Raw genomic sequence first — 16,231 nt, forward strand, 5'->3', positions numbered from 1 at the left:
CACATAACTTTTGTTACAGTTAGTTATAATAGTTTTATTTTATTATTAGTTATCCTTAATCTCTTACTATGCATAATTTGTACGTTGACCTTTACCGTAGGTATGTATGTATAGGGAAATTCATAGTCTATATCTGGTTCGGAACTCTTGGCAGTCTCTGGCATCACCCACTGGGCATTTTGGAAGGTATCCCCCATGGATAAGCACTGGGGTCCTCCTAATCAGTGCCTTCCTGTGGTGTGATTTTCACTATTGTTTTGGATGCTTAGTTTCCCTTGTTTTTACAAATCATTTCTAGACTCTACATAATTCTAGAAAATTCAGCGACTATCCAATATCCTTTCAGTAAATTCTTTTTCTATGTAAGTTCACCAGAACTGTTTTCTATTGTATGCAAACAAGAGCCCTACTATACATAAAGGTAAGAAAAAACAATCAGCCTATGATTTCAGTGTTTTAACGAGCCCCCTAAGCCTATCCATGGATTCTGCCTCCCTCTCTCAATCTAGTGGTGTTGGTGGTTTGAGGGAGCTGCACGAACTACAGGAGTAGCAGGAGAGCTGGGTAGGGATGCCTGCTCTAATCCAGTTAATTGCTAAAAAAAAATTAGGGGTCAGAAAGTTTCAATTTTCTGTGCGTTAATATAAGGTGACAAGCCTTGAGCTTACACATATCAATTCTAGAAAAGCCAAATTTATTTAGGAAGTGTACACTTTTAATCCCAATTATGTGCTTTAGATCTAGTTCTTGTTAGCTTTGAGCTGAGGAACAGAGCAAATCTCCATTCACTAAACAAAGTTAATCAAGAAGAGTCCTTCATAAATTCTTCTTCTGTGGTATGTACCAAAGAGATTTTATTGGTGAAAGAAATAAAACAGCAGCACTTACATGGGGGGTTATCAGCGGGCTCACATACCCCTGACCCAACACTTCTCCCACACGAGTCTTTTCATAAAGAATTTCAGGAAGTTCTACCATGGAAGTCAACCTATCTAACGTAGTCTACAAAGACAAGTTATAAAAATCAACCTGAGAATGTTTGTAGAGAACAGATGGCCTGCTGTTGAATATCTAAGTTAACCTATAACCAGCCTATTACATATCTGAATGACCAGCAATGCACAAACATTGTATAGATTTTGTTAAAATATAAATAATTGACAATTGGGCTAAGAAGATGAATAAGCAGTGGGGTGTGTGTGTGTGTGTGTGAAAACTTTCCTCCTAAGTCATCAAGCTCTCCTAGCAGAACTTAAAACAGTGCTTGTGAGGCAATTATTATCATTAAAATTGCAAACATAAAGAAACTAGGAAGTAGGGGATCCAGAGAGTAGGTGAGCTGGGCAGGTGCCGTGACTTCAGAAAATGGAGAGAGGGAAAACAAACCTCGGTTTTCTTGAACCCCTCTTGGGCTTTCTCTTGTTTTGATTATGTAATTTCTTTTTTTTTTCTTTATAAAATGTGTGTGTTTTTTTGTTTTATTATGTTCAGTTAGCCAGCATATAGTACTTTCTACATGGTGCAAAAAAAAGTTCAAAAGTAGAGTTTCCTTTCCCCGTTTGGAAGCCAATTTCCTTCGAAACACAGAGTCAAAAGTTTGCTGCATTGTTTGCTTATTAAAATGGATTGTTTCCCCTCTGCTTGTAGGTAAGCTACTTGTAGCTAAGTCTAGCATCATCTTCTCCCGTGAAGCCAGCATGTCCTCCTTGCCTGCAGCCAGCTATGGAAGATCAGAGTAGGCAGCCCAAGGATGTGGCTTGTGTGAGCCTTGGAATTATTCACTGCAGACAGAATTTATCTCTAATGCTTATGGAAGTCTCCAAAGGAAAGTCTATTTCCCAGGCAAGCATTATGTACAGGAAAGCAGAACTTTCCCACACAGACTGGGGCTGAACGATCATCTCCACGACAGAGTGATTCTCCATGAGAACCGAGTCTTTGGCTGCTCCGCCATCAGGGGAGTTTTTTATGGCCATTTATGCTTTTTGTATAATGAGGACACCTGTTTGCTAATAACTGAACTGAGGGTAGCACAACACAGGACATTAAAAAATAACATGAGATTACATCACAGATCACATCCAGAGACAGATCTTTGCTCTTGGTAGCTTAATGGACCATGGCTTTCCTAAGTAGCTAAATTGTCTTACATATTTTCTAGTATTTATTGCATTTCATTTTAATAAGCAGTTATTATAGTTGAATAACTAATTACTGTATAGCAGGTGTAACAAATATCATGGAGGTGTCATCAATTAAAGTGTTTTATCACTGCTTTTTCTGTCACAAGGTAATAATCAAAGGCAGAGCTTAAAAGAAATAAAATGAGTTCCATTAGTGAAGCAAATTAGGATTTCATTTTCAGTGAGACTCAGTATGCTTCAATGCTACATGAACAAACTAGCATAGACCAGAGACAATAATTTCATCGAAGTGATTTGTGCTGAATGTGTGAATAAACACAAAAAGGTCTTCTGACTCCATGCAGGGGCCCGTCCCTCCTGGAGGAGCACAGTGTTTGGGTTTCCTCTCTCTTTCAGCTGGAAGGCTATCTAGAGGAGGTAAAGTCTTTTTTCGGTCTTCATGTGTGACTGCGGTACAGAGGATGAGACTGCGAAATTCAGACAGGCTACAAATAGGAAAGCTCTCATGCTCCTGTGGGTCTATCTGGAGGTAATATTTAAAAATAAAGACTAACATCAGAACATTAAGGTATTGGTTTTTAAAATGTCTACAGTGAGGCATGTTGATTAATATCCTTTTTGAGGAGTCAAAGGTCAAACTGTAATAGGAATTTACTAGTTCTCCAGGGATACTGATAAATTTAACTGTTGATGCAAAACATGAAGAGTAAAAGTAACCAAAGGACTAAACACCCAATACCATGCCCCATTCTTTTAAAAGAGAGAGAGAAAGAGAGAGATTGAGCGTATGAGCAGGGGTGGGTAGGGCCAGTGGGAGAGAGAGAATCTTAAGCAGTCATGGAGCCTGTCGTGGGGCTCAATCTCACGACCCTGAGATCCTGACCTGAGCCAGAATCAAGAATCTGACGCTTCACAGATGGAGCCACCCAAGGTTCCCCCACCAGCCCCTTTTTGATTACATATATATAATCATATATTCAAATATATATGTATCTTTGTGTGTGAGCATATATATATATATATATATATATATATATATATATATATACACACACACACACACACACACACACACGTACATATATATATTCATTCTTTAGAAGCAGTTGGCAGAATCATGGAATATTCAAAATATCGAGCTTACAGGAAGTTTTGAGGATCACATTATCACAATATTTATCTCTCTATTTTTGTAATAAAAAGCTGTGGACAGAGAGTTGAATTGGCTTGTCCAGTTTCCATGGTTAATGGCCAGGGATAGCATTTCCTTAACACCTAACAACGATATTTGCACATAAATAATAATCTATGTCTCTACTTTCAAACTTGAGCTTAACTCACTCTGCAAAAAGAATTTTAGTTTGGCCTCAAATTTAATCTCTTTATTTACCAATACGAAGGGTATCTGCCTCCTCAGGGAGAGTAAAAATTACTTTAAATTGCTTCTGAAATTCATTTACTGCTTAGTATCAATACTCGGACCTTCGTTATCTTGCAAGTCGAATGTGATCATAGTAACAGGACGTAGCTGCAGATGCCCAGCTGCCCGGCCAGAACCTCAGGGCCAATCCCTGCCCAAGTGATAGCAAGACTCCCCAGAGAGGGTGCCTGGGGGGCTCAGTTGGTTAAGCCTCTGCCTTCGGCACAGGTCATGATCCCAGGGTCCTGTTCAGCGGGGAGTCTGCTTCTCCCTCTCTTCCCCGCTCATGCTCTCTCTCGATATCTCTGTCTCTCTCTCTCAAATAAATAAAATCTTAAAAAAAGAAAAAAAGAATCCCCAGAGAGGCAATGATTTACTCAAGAACACAGCTCTTGCTTTTCTTTTCTTCCAGATGCTTCTTGGAGGTTTGCTGTCCCTAAGTCCCAAGCCACTGCTTTAAGATGCTGCTGTCCTATTTCTGCAGAAGTAGGGAGACTTTGTGTGGCTGGTCCCTGTGAGGTGACTTGGGTCTCAGCGCAGTACTTTTTTTTTTTTTTTCCAGTGCAGTATTTGTGCTCAGAGCTTCACAACATCCCAGGACACGTCTGCTGCATCCTTCAGATGCACGACTCAGATTCTAATACTTCCCAGTTTCTCCTTTGTCCTTTCACTCCCTTCTAGCCTTGATTAGCTTCTCCACTTTCCAGAAAATATTATAAAGCAAATGAACACTTGCCGAGGAGGAAAATGTTGTTTCTCTGCCACCACTGAAAAAACACTCACTGCACCTTCACCCCGCCGAGACAAGCCCTTAGGAATATCTTGAGATACACTGTACTTTCGGAAAACTGGCACAAAAGATGGGTCATCATGACTTTAATTACTCACTTCTGTTTGTAAGAATGATGAACATCTTTGTGGTTTGGCCAAAATATTGAGACGCCATTAAGATATGCTTTCTCTAGTTATTCAAAGAAAAACCGTCTCTAAAGCAACCTCCGAAAGGAAAACTATACTTAGTCTGTGCTTCTAGTGCCCCACTTTTATAAGTTCCAAATGGACCTCAAGACTTTTTCTGGGCCATTGACATGGAAAATGATAGTTGACAGTCTGTGGCCATTAAAAAGCATTCTCGGGAGTGCTGCCGTGGCATTGGGCGGCCATTACTGTCATGTTGTGAGTAAAAAAGGTAGAATCATGGTATTTTAAAAATGGAAGGGAACTTAGAAATAATTTTGTTCAACTCCCTTGTCTTATGGATAAAAGTAGTCATGTAACAATTCGTCATTTTCTACCCAATTTGGAAGCTTGCAATATTCTTCTGTAAAATGAAAACACACAATCAAATAAGGCACTATTCCTTGCACAGACACTTGATTTGAGCATCACATTTCTATCCCACGTAACCACTGCACTGGGGTACACCCCATCCTTGATTTATAACAAACCCAGGTGCATTCTAGACTCCATCCAAGACATTATTGAAACTCCTCAAAAATAATTAACATTTTAGTAAAGATTTCCACAAAATTCTTTCACCGTAAGGGAATAATAGTTCATAATAAAATAAGATTTAGTAGATAAAGCAGCTCCTAAAATAGTGGGATTCTTAGAGCACTGATAAAATCAGTTGAAGGCTGAATGAATATCTTGAATGGTTAAGGAGGAGGGGATCAAAGATAAGAAAATGTTCTTCATGTTTTCATGGATAAATGCAATAACATTTCAGTTTCTGAAAATTCTATCAGGGTGTTCAAATTCACTTCCAACTCAACTGAATGCCTACTTTCCCTTGTATCATGTTATACCAGCTTTGGATCTTCAGGGCTCCCCAGTGGATTCCCAATTCCTTGCCCTTCATAAGAGCCCTTCCCTCTGGATCTGACAGGAACGTTCCTGTGTGAGTGCATCTTGAGGAGGGATCGTGTCTGCGAAGCCCTTGGAACTCGGTGCCACCCAACACATAGTTATTATGTTTATTTTTCTCAAGTCATCTTCTCTGACAAAGGTTACATTGCAGGGCCAATTTAGCTGAAGCTAGCACACTAATTTTATCTAATTAATTGAAACATTTAAAGTGGTGATAAAAGCCCTGGTGGTCATTGAGAGCCCTCGATGATAAGAGCTCTCTTCTCAGGGGTTGAAAAATCTCTATTTAAACAAACAAAATGGCCACAGGAATTGAAAATATTTAGACAATATTTTTCCCATGAGTCAAATTCCGATGATGGAGATCCACTAGAGTGATTGTATTGACATAGTTTATATAAGGGCCATCAAGGTACCATTGACTGGAAGCAAATTGGTTATAATTCACTTGAGAACATTGTGGTGCCTGCATTCATTGTCTTCTGAAGTCGACTTATAAAATCAAACCAGCATCCTCATGGACATATTTAATAATGCATCCGAGCGGGCATTTTGCCAAATCCCTTTGAAGCAGTATTAAATAGAAAGATGTTTTAAACATTCATTTTGATGAATGGCACGTAGGTAATGACCTTGTTCAGTCCACGGAGCTGATACACAGTAAAGGCATTGACTAACAGAATTTATTACAATGAGATGGAATTCATTTTTGGTATATTAGACATTTATCTGTATGTTCTTTATTTCAATTGTAGGGGAATTTTTTTTCTAATTATGAAATTAATACATGTTCATTGTAGAAAATTAGGAAAATACAGAAGATAAGGGAGAAATAATAAAAAAATTAACTCAGCTCTGAAAAATAACCACTACTTACTTTCATATAAATCCTTTTAGATAAAATACATATTTATGCTTTATATTTTATATTGGCTTTTATATTAAATTTTATTAAAAACTTTTATATTTATTACTATCAAATTAGAATTAAACATACAATCAAATAATTGTAAAATTTACAAATTGTAAAATTTGATACTTTTAAATATAATGCATTTAATGGAAGTATTAATTATATTAAACAACAATTTTTTTTAACTCTGTATTTGAGCATTTATATAGCTTCCTTTTTGGGGGGATTGTTATTATAAGTAATTCTTTGATGAATATTTGTTATTTAGATCTTATCAGTTCCTTTTTAATTCTATAAAATTTAAGCATACAAGAATATGATTATACCCTGTATCAAACTCCTAGAAACATTCATTTGGATAAAAGGGTGGGAGAACTGTTAAATACTCTTGCCATATCGGGTCAGATTGTCCTTCATACTAGATCCAATTTTTTGGATCACGTTATCAGTTTAGGAGAGTCTGTTTCCTGTTCCTTAATCAATTCTATGGGTTTTAGTAATACATCATTTAAAATTCATGTATTTGCATGAGAGAAAGATATTGTTAATACTATAATGCACGTATCTTATTTTAATAAGTTTTACTTTCCCGAAGAAGTATTTGTATTTATAATTTATAGGGAATTGTGGTAGTTCCTTCTTCCCTTTCTAGTCTCATCCTTTGACTGTTTTTTTTTTTTTTTTTTAAATATCCTCTACACCTCATGCTAACTGCTTTCAGGGGCCTGAATATACCATGATTTTTGTTATTTCTGGGTCTTTGAGTATTTCCCCATTCTTCTGGCCCATTTTCCCCTGCCCCTTCCTTGGCACCATTTCATCCTACTCATTGTCTGAGGCATCTTCTCTGTCCTTCCTGGGGTGGCTTGGTACCTCTTTTCTGGGTTCTTAAACACTGGGTGACAGTTCTAATATAGTATCTTCCCTCTCTGTCAGAAATTAAATACCTATCCAATTGATTATGGTATGTTAGTTGGTGAACCATGCAAGGACACAGAACCTTGTCTGAATATCATAGAAAAGTACGGAGCACAAAGTAGGCTCTCTATGAATGTTTGCCGAGTTCCTTGTGCATTATGTATTTTTTTTTAAGTCACCATGTAGATTAGGGTTTTTAATCCAGCAGTCATGAATATCTGTAATTTATCTCAAGAATAGTTCTTTTTTTTTTTTTTTTTTAAGATTTTACTTATTCATTTGACAGAGAGAGACGGCCAGCGAGAGAGGGAACACAAGCAGGGGGAGTGGGAGAGGACGAAGCAGGCTCATAGCAGAGGAGCCTGATGTGGGGCTCCATCCCAGGAACCTGGGATCACGCCCTGAGCCGAAGACAGATGCTTAACCACTGAGCCACCCAGGCGCCCCTGAAGAATAGTTCTTGAAATTTGTGTAGCCTATCACTAGATTTCCAACAAGCTCAAATAAATTTAGCGAGTTTTCCGTACTGTGTTGCTTTAGAGCAAGAGCCTTTAGCAGGGCATAAAAATAAACATTACCTAGTCTAACTAGTAAAGCATGGTTAGAGAAAAATTTAAATATATGTATATTAATATTTTATCATTCTTGTCAAACACTTTATTTTTAAAAAATTTTTAAATATTTTATTTATTTATTAGAGAGAGAATGAGAGAGAGAGCATGAGCATGGGAAGGAGCAGAGGGAGAGGGAGAAGCAGAGCCCCCACTGAGCAGGGAGCCTGAGTCCCCGGACTCCAGGGTCATGACCTCAACCAAAGGTAGAGGCTTAACAGACTGAGCCACCCAGGCGTCCCTTGTCAATCACTCTAAGGATGACTATAGAAGGATATTTTATTTTATTTTATTTTTATTTATTTTTTTTTTAAGATTTTATTTATTTATTTGACAGAGATAGAGACAGCCAGCAAGGGAGGGAACACAAGCAGGGGGAGTGGGAGAGGAAGAAGCAGGCTCATAGCGAAGGAGCCTGATGTGGGGCTCGATCCCATAACGCCGGGATCACGCCCTGAGCCGAAGGCAGACGCTTAACCGCTGTGCCACCCAGGCGCCCCAGAAGGATATTTTAAAAATGTTTTTGTAGGGTGCCTGGGTGGCTCAGTTGGTTAAGTGTCTGCCTTAGGCTGGGACATGATACCAGAGTCCTGGGATCAAGTCCCACGTCAGGCTCTCTGCTCAGCGGGGAGTCTGATTCTCTGCCCCTCCCCTGGCTGGTGCTCTCTCTCACTCTCTCTCACAAATAAATAAATAAAATCTTAAAAAGACATGCTTTTCGTAATTGGATTATCTAAATGACCACCAACAGGACTTTAATTGTACTGACGTGAAAATCGGTCCACAGAAAGTTGTCACAGAAAAATGCCAAGATGTAGAAAAATATATATAATAAGATTTAATTTTTTATGTTGAAAATTGTTAGAAAGCATATGATAAAAGTATTAATAGTGTTTGTCTCTGAGGAAGTTGATTAACAGAACATGTGCATTTTTTACAACCAATATTAGTTTTGTTATGAATAAGTAAACAACTCTAGCTTATACCCTCTTTGTTAGAACACAAGGATCCACAGTATATTCAGATTGGGGTTTGTGACTAGTAAAAATGATTTACAGATTTAATTTGCTTATTTGAAGAGAATTGTGAATAAATGTAAGATTCCAGGGGTAGGGAACGCTACAGCTAAATTATTCACAACATGTAAAACATAATATCTAGGTGAAAAAGTAAAGGAGCTAAGATTATTTATTTAAAAGTAGGACACATGGGAATGTTTTCACGATAATTATTTAGTGACTGACTAGTATGTATAATGACCCGAATGGGATGGTAATGAACAGAAATCCCAGATTCACGGAAAATCGGGAAAGGTGTGTAGAGTTAGGTATCAGATAGGAAGACCTCTGGACATAGCCCGGGGATAGTAGTTGGTCTACATGTGAGCTGATATTTTGAACATGGAACACCTGGGGCAGCACAGGTGTGGACCAATCAGAAGGGACACCGGCTGTGGCACTGGGATAGAGTCCTGGAAGCCCATCTGTGGCAGCATTAACCTTTTGGTTGCTGGATAGAGGTAAGCTAGGGGATCATGGGGCACAGGTCTGGGTGATGCTCAATGAGCCATGGGGCTAAATCCTTATAACAATCCTATTGTTCAGGGTTTATAATGCTTACTGTTATTATTTTTTCATATTCTGGAAATTGGCATTGGATAGTCTGCTCCTGAAATATGTGTTAGATTAAGACAATACATACATATGTATTAAATGAGAACACCTGTACATTTCAATGGCTTAAATTGTGGTTTTCTCCTCAGGTGTCTCTGCCACTCTGACTCCCAGTCATGTAATTATCTTTGTAACTACTCTTCAGACCACTTTTACCCCAAATAAAATGGCCAACTTGGATATCATTCATCTTAGCTACTTTGGCACCGTTTCTAGAAGTTGGTATTTCTTTAGATGATAAAGTACCAATAATAACTTGACAAACATAGTGAGTTTAGAGATGGCCTCAGGATACAAGTAAGTTCTGTTATTATCTTTCAAGAACAGCTAAAATGTTTTAAACTAATATAACAATGTATTTATTTGTAAACTATAGTTCATGGTGGGCCCTTCACAGTAACATCTTACTTTTTCTCGAGCATTTTACAAGACAGCATACAATATTTCATTTATTTATTGCAATCATCTTTTGGGGGAGATAATATAATTCATATTTTATAAATAAGTAAACTGAGGCTCAGAGAAAACAAACTATTTACCTTAATAGGCACAACTTAGAAGTCGCATAATTAAAGCTAAAATTCTGTGACTTTTTCCATATATCTCATGTTCTTTCTACCACATTCCACTATCTTATGAGTTTGCTGCTTTTTTTTTTTTTAAGTTTTTAGTATTGACTACAAATAACAGTTATAGTTAGTTCGGCTTTAAAAGAAGATGTTTTAAAGGACTTTATAAATTTTTAATAGACTAAAAGCCTTTGCCTTTCAGGATGTAATAAAAATTCTCAATTACATAAATGTTGATTAGTTGGTTTTATAATATTGAATAATAGTCTCCATTGAGAAAAATGTATTAATGCATTCTAATTCCCTTTTTCTCACATCCCATTTTCATTAACAAACCCGAAATATGTGATGTGCTATGAATTCCTCTATGTATTTAATAGTCCTTTGGGGTTTGAGCTATGTATCCAACGACTGCCACCACCCTCCAACTTACAGAAGTAGATGCCTTATGAATTATATATCTTTGCATAACAGAAGCCAACGGCCATAAGTCCATTCGGATTTTAATTATTCAGAACTAATTTAGTACAATTAGAGTGGGACAGATCCACCTTACAAGGCAAAATAAGAAAAAGGTAGACAAAAAATTAATTGGGTTAAATCAGGAATATTTTAAGTAAAGACTGAAATTAGAGTCTACTGATTTCATTAATCAGTGTAAGCACTGTAAGTACAAGGGAAGAATCATGTGCAGATGACAAGGATTTGTTTATTTGTCTACTTGTCTATTTTCTTTCCATTAACAGTAAAATACAGGCTCTTCTGCAGCCCAAGAATCATATATCTATGGAATACAAAATGTCTATTAGAATATAAAATATCTTACACTATTATGAGGGTTAATTTTATGTGTCAACTTGATTGGACCAAGGGAAGCCCAAATAGCTGCTTAACCAGTCTTGGGGGGCTTTCCAGGAGAGGTTAGCATTTGAATACGGGGACTGAGTAGAGCAGACATCCACCAACCAACCCCCCAACCCCCACCCTCCAGCGTGAGTGGGTGTCATCCAATCCATTGAAGGCGGACTAGAACAACAAGGGAGAGGAACGTTGGATTTGCTCTCTGCCTGACAGACCGAACCGAGACATAGACCTTCTGCCTGCAGCACTCCTGGCTCTCAGGTTTTCACACTCAGACTAGAATCTACATGATCCACAATTAGCTCTCCAGCTTTCGGGCTCCCAAACTACACAGCTGCCTCTCCTGGGCCTGCAGCTCGCAGATGGTAGATTGTGAGACTTCTCAGCCTTCACCATCAAGTGAGCCAATACCCTACATTAAATCTTTCTACATAAAAATTATAATAACATATAACTGTACTTCTAAATTATATATCTAGAAAGAATTCATGTAAGATATGTAATTATATATGTAACATATAATTATGATAATATTTATATATTATGATATATGTCTAGAAAGAGATTTAATATAAGATTTCCAGGTATTTAATATGGTATTAATTAACATATAATATGTTTTACATATATACTATTGGTTATGTTTCTTGAAGAAACCTGCCTAACACAACCATAAACATCCTTATTTGCTGGCTGTGCAGGACTAAATAATAACCCCTCCAGAAAGGGCCCCATTTTAATCCCAGAAACTTGTGAATGACATCATATGACTTTGCCAATATAATAAAGTTAAGGTTCTCCATATGGAGAGATGATCCTGGTGGGCCCGAAATGTAATCACAGGGTCTTTACAAAAGAGAGGGAGAGGGGGATTTGATTGTAGAGGAGGAAGGTAGAATGACGCCCGAAGCAGGATGCTACGCTATTGCCTTTGAAGATGGCAGGGGGCCGCCCGCCAAGGAAAGGAGGTGGCTTTTAGAAGTGGGAAAGGCAAGGAAATGGATTTACCCCTACAGCCTCCAGAAGGAACCAACCCTGCTGACCCCTTGCCTTCAGTCCAGTGAGACTGATTTTGCACTTGACTTTCAAAACTGTAAGACAATGTACTTACATTGGTTTAAGCTATGAAGTTTGTGGCCATTTGCTGCAGCAGCAGTAGAAAACTAACCCAGTGGTGGAGCCTACTCTGGAATTTTTTTTCTCTCCTGATAATATCCCCATACTCTCCTTTAGACATTCCGCATGGTACATTTGCTTCTGAATGTTTCGCTCCCATAATTCTGGGCAAGGCATATGGAGAGGGCCAGGCATAGGCCTGCGGCTTGATGAGAGTCTCACTCAAAGCTTCTGGAAAGGTTCCAGGGGAAGGCAACCAGGGATCTGCAGGTGTGGTTGGGCTCTCAGCAAGCCTGCCTGTGGGAACTAGACATATGCTTTTCTCGGTACACTGTCAGCAGCCAATCCTTAGGAGGAAATGATGCAGCCTGGGTCCTGGGACCCAGTCTCTTGCCCACTTACACATCGGTATACACAAGCAGATGCTGGACGAACCAAGAGGAGGAGCCACCTTCTCTGGTAAAATATCCCTACAAAGCACAATACATTCCTAGAATCACGAAATCAAAGGAGACAGACATTCAGAATGACGAAGCCCAAGAATTGCCCGGGAAGGAATTTAGCATAATTTAAGAGTGAGTTCTTCTGGTACAATTTTAACAGACAAGAAGTAAAAAAATAAAATAAAATAAAATAAAATAAAATAAAATAAAATAAAATAAAATAAAATAAAATAAAATAAAAAAATAAAAAATAATAATAATAAATAAAAAACAAAACCAGATGAAGTTGGCATACCATCCGAGGGTTCGGGAACCTGTGCTTTATTTGCCCGTGCAGCATCCTTAGCTTTTCACGAGCCAGAAGCGACAAGAGAATGGTCACCATCTGCCAGCTACCCTCTTGGCAAGCAGGCTGGCCACAGAGAGGCTCAATCATCTGCGGGTGGTCATATCGACTCTCGCTTTCTTTTTGGTGGCTTACGACTCAGTAAGTTGTTTCCGACACCAGGAAGTCTAACTGGCAAGGACAGAGTCTCCCTTTCTGCATCCCCATCTGTGTAGCCCTGGGCACGCCAATCTTCACCTGACTCACCTGCTGCTTTGTCTTGCTTTGAGTCATCGTCTACTTAAGAGGCTTTTGAAGTGACTCTGCTGTGTCCCCATGATTTATAGAGATTTCAGGATTCAGGGTTTTCACCTTTGACTCACAGCTCTCTTTTTCCTTTGAAAATGGGCTGGGAATAAATTGAACTGGGAGAGTACTCAATCATTACTCATTTTGAGTCTGCTAAGAATTGTGGCCAGTCAGCTCATAAAGCTTTAGAAGTTCTGCCTTAAGGACCCTCGAACTTGTGTTCAAAGAAACCTCGCAGAGCAGACCTTGCATCTTCTGCACCTGATGACATGTTTGAGTCCAAAATAGCTGAGTTATTCTCCAAGAAGATTCTCAGCTCACTGGATGTAGATTTCGATAGGGCTCTGCTATCAATTTACCACATTTGACCAGAAATGGACATGGAGGGAACACAGTCTATGCTCAAGCTAGATTCTATTACACATGTAGGAAGGACAAAGCACAAAAGGGTCTGAAGCACAGTGCCTGCGATGAAGACCGTGTGTAGTCTGTGATCGAGGCAGCTCAAGGGCACAGGGCACTTTGGAACACCTGGGAGAAGGGCTTTGAAGCACAAGGTCAGAACTTCCATTTGATCTGTACTATGTGAGACATCACCTAATACTCTCTGTTATTTCATTCTATGCCCTGACTTTTGGCTCTCTCTGGGTCTCCACCTCTGATCACCATCTCCTACACTTCTTGGCCAAGACAGGAGGCAAGAAAGTAAGAAAAAGCATGGACCAAAGGGGAATGTTGGTATAAGGATGAGACTGATTTCTGGGGGAAAAAATGCTTTTTTCTTAATTAAGATGCAGATAATTCAGGTTGAACACATGGTGGAGAAGGCAAGGACCCAAGTGGATATACCAGACGTTCCCAAATTGTGCATCTCAGGTCTCTGGGTGTTTGGAATTAGTATCAGTGATCATTAACTACGGGCCAAGAATATTGTCATTGTTTATAGACTGAATACATAATATATGTCAATTACTTGTGCTACTACTTTGCAAATATAAAGGAATATAAATTCATTTTCAAACACTAATAAATTCATACGAACTTAGCACTTTTCTACTTTTCATTGTTCCTCAATATACCATAGTAAAAGTAATAGTACCATCATGTGGACATTTGAAAAATAAAGACGATTTTTTTTCTTTTTTCCCTTTGAATTCTGGAAAAATAGGAGTAGACAAATTCTGAGACCTTAGAAGAGGTAAACGTTTTGTTGGATAAATGGAGCCATACTTTTTTCAAGTACGTACAGATATTCTGTCTACACAATATAAATCCGTCATTGGACAAATTTGGTTCATTCATGAAAATGTCCATTTGGGAATTAAACTCTTTCTTTCTTTCAAAACCTGATGTTTATCATCAGATGTGTCTTTTAAAATTAAAACATAAACATTTATTTTTTCCTCTTAGAAAAATAGTAGACATTAAATATATATACATAGACAAGAAAAAGGGGAAACATTCTCATAATTCCACCACCCAAGATATTTATTATTAATATTTATGTACATATCCTTCTAGAACTTTTAAAATATACATGCTTATGTATGTTATTCAAACAAAAAGATCTTTTTCTAGGTTGTATTTATAGCCTGTTGTCTTTTTTCTTTCATTTACTAACTTAGGATCAATCAACATCTTCCATGAGAAGACATATTGCTGAAATTTAGAATTCCCTACTAAATAATTTTCAAAGAAATCTGTGATGGAGATAGATCCAGGTTTCTAGAGAGCAGAGGGAATTCTTATATCTCCCTTTGGGAAATCATGTCTGGAAGGTATGACAAGTTAATGTGACTACGCAGACTTTTTTTTTCCAACACAGCTTCCTCCCAACTAAATAATTATAATTTCTTTCCTTATGCCACATGTTCTTTTGTGCTTTTTATTCTTTGCCTACAATTGAAACCTCTTTAATTAGGAGCTAGAGAATTCACTCTAATTTAGGATTCATATAAAAATCACTGGCCTGGACTAAACAATTGTAATCTTTCACTGCTTGTGGCCCTGTACTAGAATGCTTTAAGCAATACAGAGCTTCCTATTTCTAGAAATAAAATGTTCTTTAAAAGCCTATTAAAAGGGCCCTTGGAGTGTATAGATATCAAATAGTACTCTAGTATTACACCAATTTTAGTTTAAGTGAGATAGAGCCAGGTTTCCTTTAATAAGAATACAAGCTTGCAAATGACAGACCTATCATATTTCCACAAGCTATCACCTCAGGAAGAGCAAACTATGTCTTCATAGGATACATTTTAGACTGAAAGAATAATGAAATAGACTCAGAAGAAAATTTTCAAAATAATTAAATAATCAAGAGTATGAAAATAATATCTATGGAGCAATCGACAGGATTGTATTTGCTGCCTCTTGTAAAATACCCATTAGTGATTACAAAGACTATTTACAATGGCAACTACGTTCCACGTTGACTCATGACCAGCCATCAACCAACATGAAGGACAAAACAAGTACCAGAACCTTTAACATAAAGACTTAGGTAATATCTCTCTAAAAGGGGATTTTTAAAAAAACAAAGTCATTTATTACAATGACAGTGTATTTGACAGAAAGTCCATGGGACCTCCTGGAAATCAGAGATCTGAGTTCTATTTGGGCACTGCCACTGATTCACCACGCAATCCCCCAGACACCCCATTATCTCCCTGGATGAGAGTTTACTTATCTCTAAAATGAAACGATGGAACTCAGGGATCGCTAATATTCCATCAGCCCTGACATGCTCTGATCAGGGAACTATCATTCTTACCAGTGTCGCCGAGACTGTCAGCTGCTTCCTCCAACATCCATCTTTTTCTTCCTTCTTAGAAACAAATTCTGATACTTTTAGCGGGGCATAATTTTTCCTGGAATAAAAGAGAAAGCATTTCTCAGTTTTCTTGTAGCAGTGTGTGGTAATGTAACTAAGGTCATGTCATGGAACTAAGGTCATGGAACTAAGGTCAAGGTCATAGAACTAAAAAAGTAGAAGCAAATGAGTTGCATGGGACTTTCGGAAGGGAGCTTAAATGGAACTGATGCAACCTTTTTCTCCTT

The 16,231-nt window shown here is 38.0% G+C and overlaps 1 protein-coding gene across 4 annotated transcripts in view; it reads right to left on the minus strand.

Moving 5' to 3' along the window:
- The window catches only part of LOC123784489 (uncharacterized), a 402,614-nt gene that overhangs the window by 230,386 nt on the left and 155,997 nt on the right, over positions 1 to 16,231 (minus strand). For all 4 annotated transcript variants that reach the window (XR_006777469.2, XR_015722034.1, XM_087856553.1 and 1 more), the window contains exon 3: positions 15,945 to 16,041. The gene's annotated coding sequence lies outside the window, so the exon portion shown is untranslated. The remainder of the gene's footprint in view (positions 1 to 15,944; positions 16,042 to 16,231) is intronic.

This window comes from Ursus americanus, chromosome 27 (genome assembly GCF_024610735.1).
Source record: "Ursus americanus isolate L20-20 chromosome 27, mUrsAme1.1.p, whole genome shotgun sequence".
Taxonomy (NCBI): Eukaryota; Metazoa; Chordata; class Mammalia; order Carnivora; family Ursidae; genus Ursus; species Ursus americanus.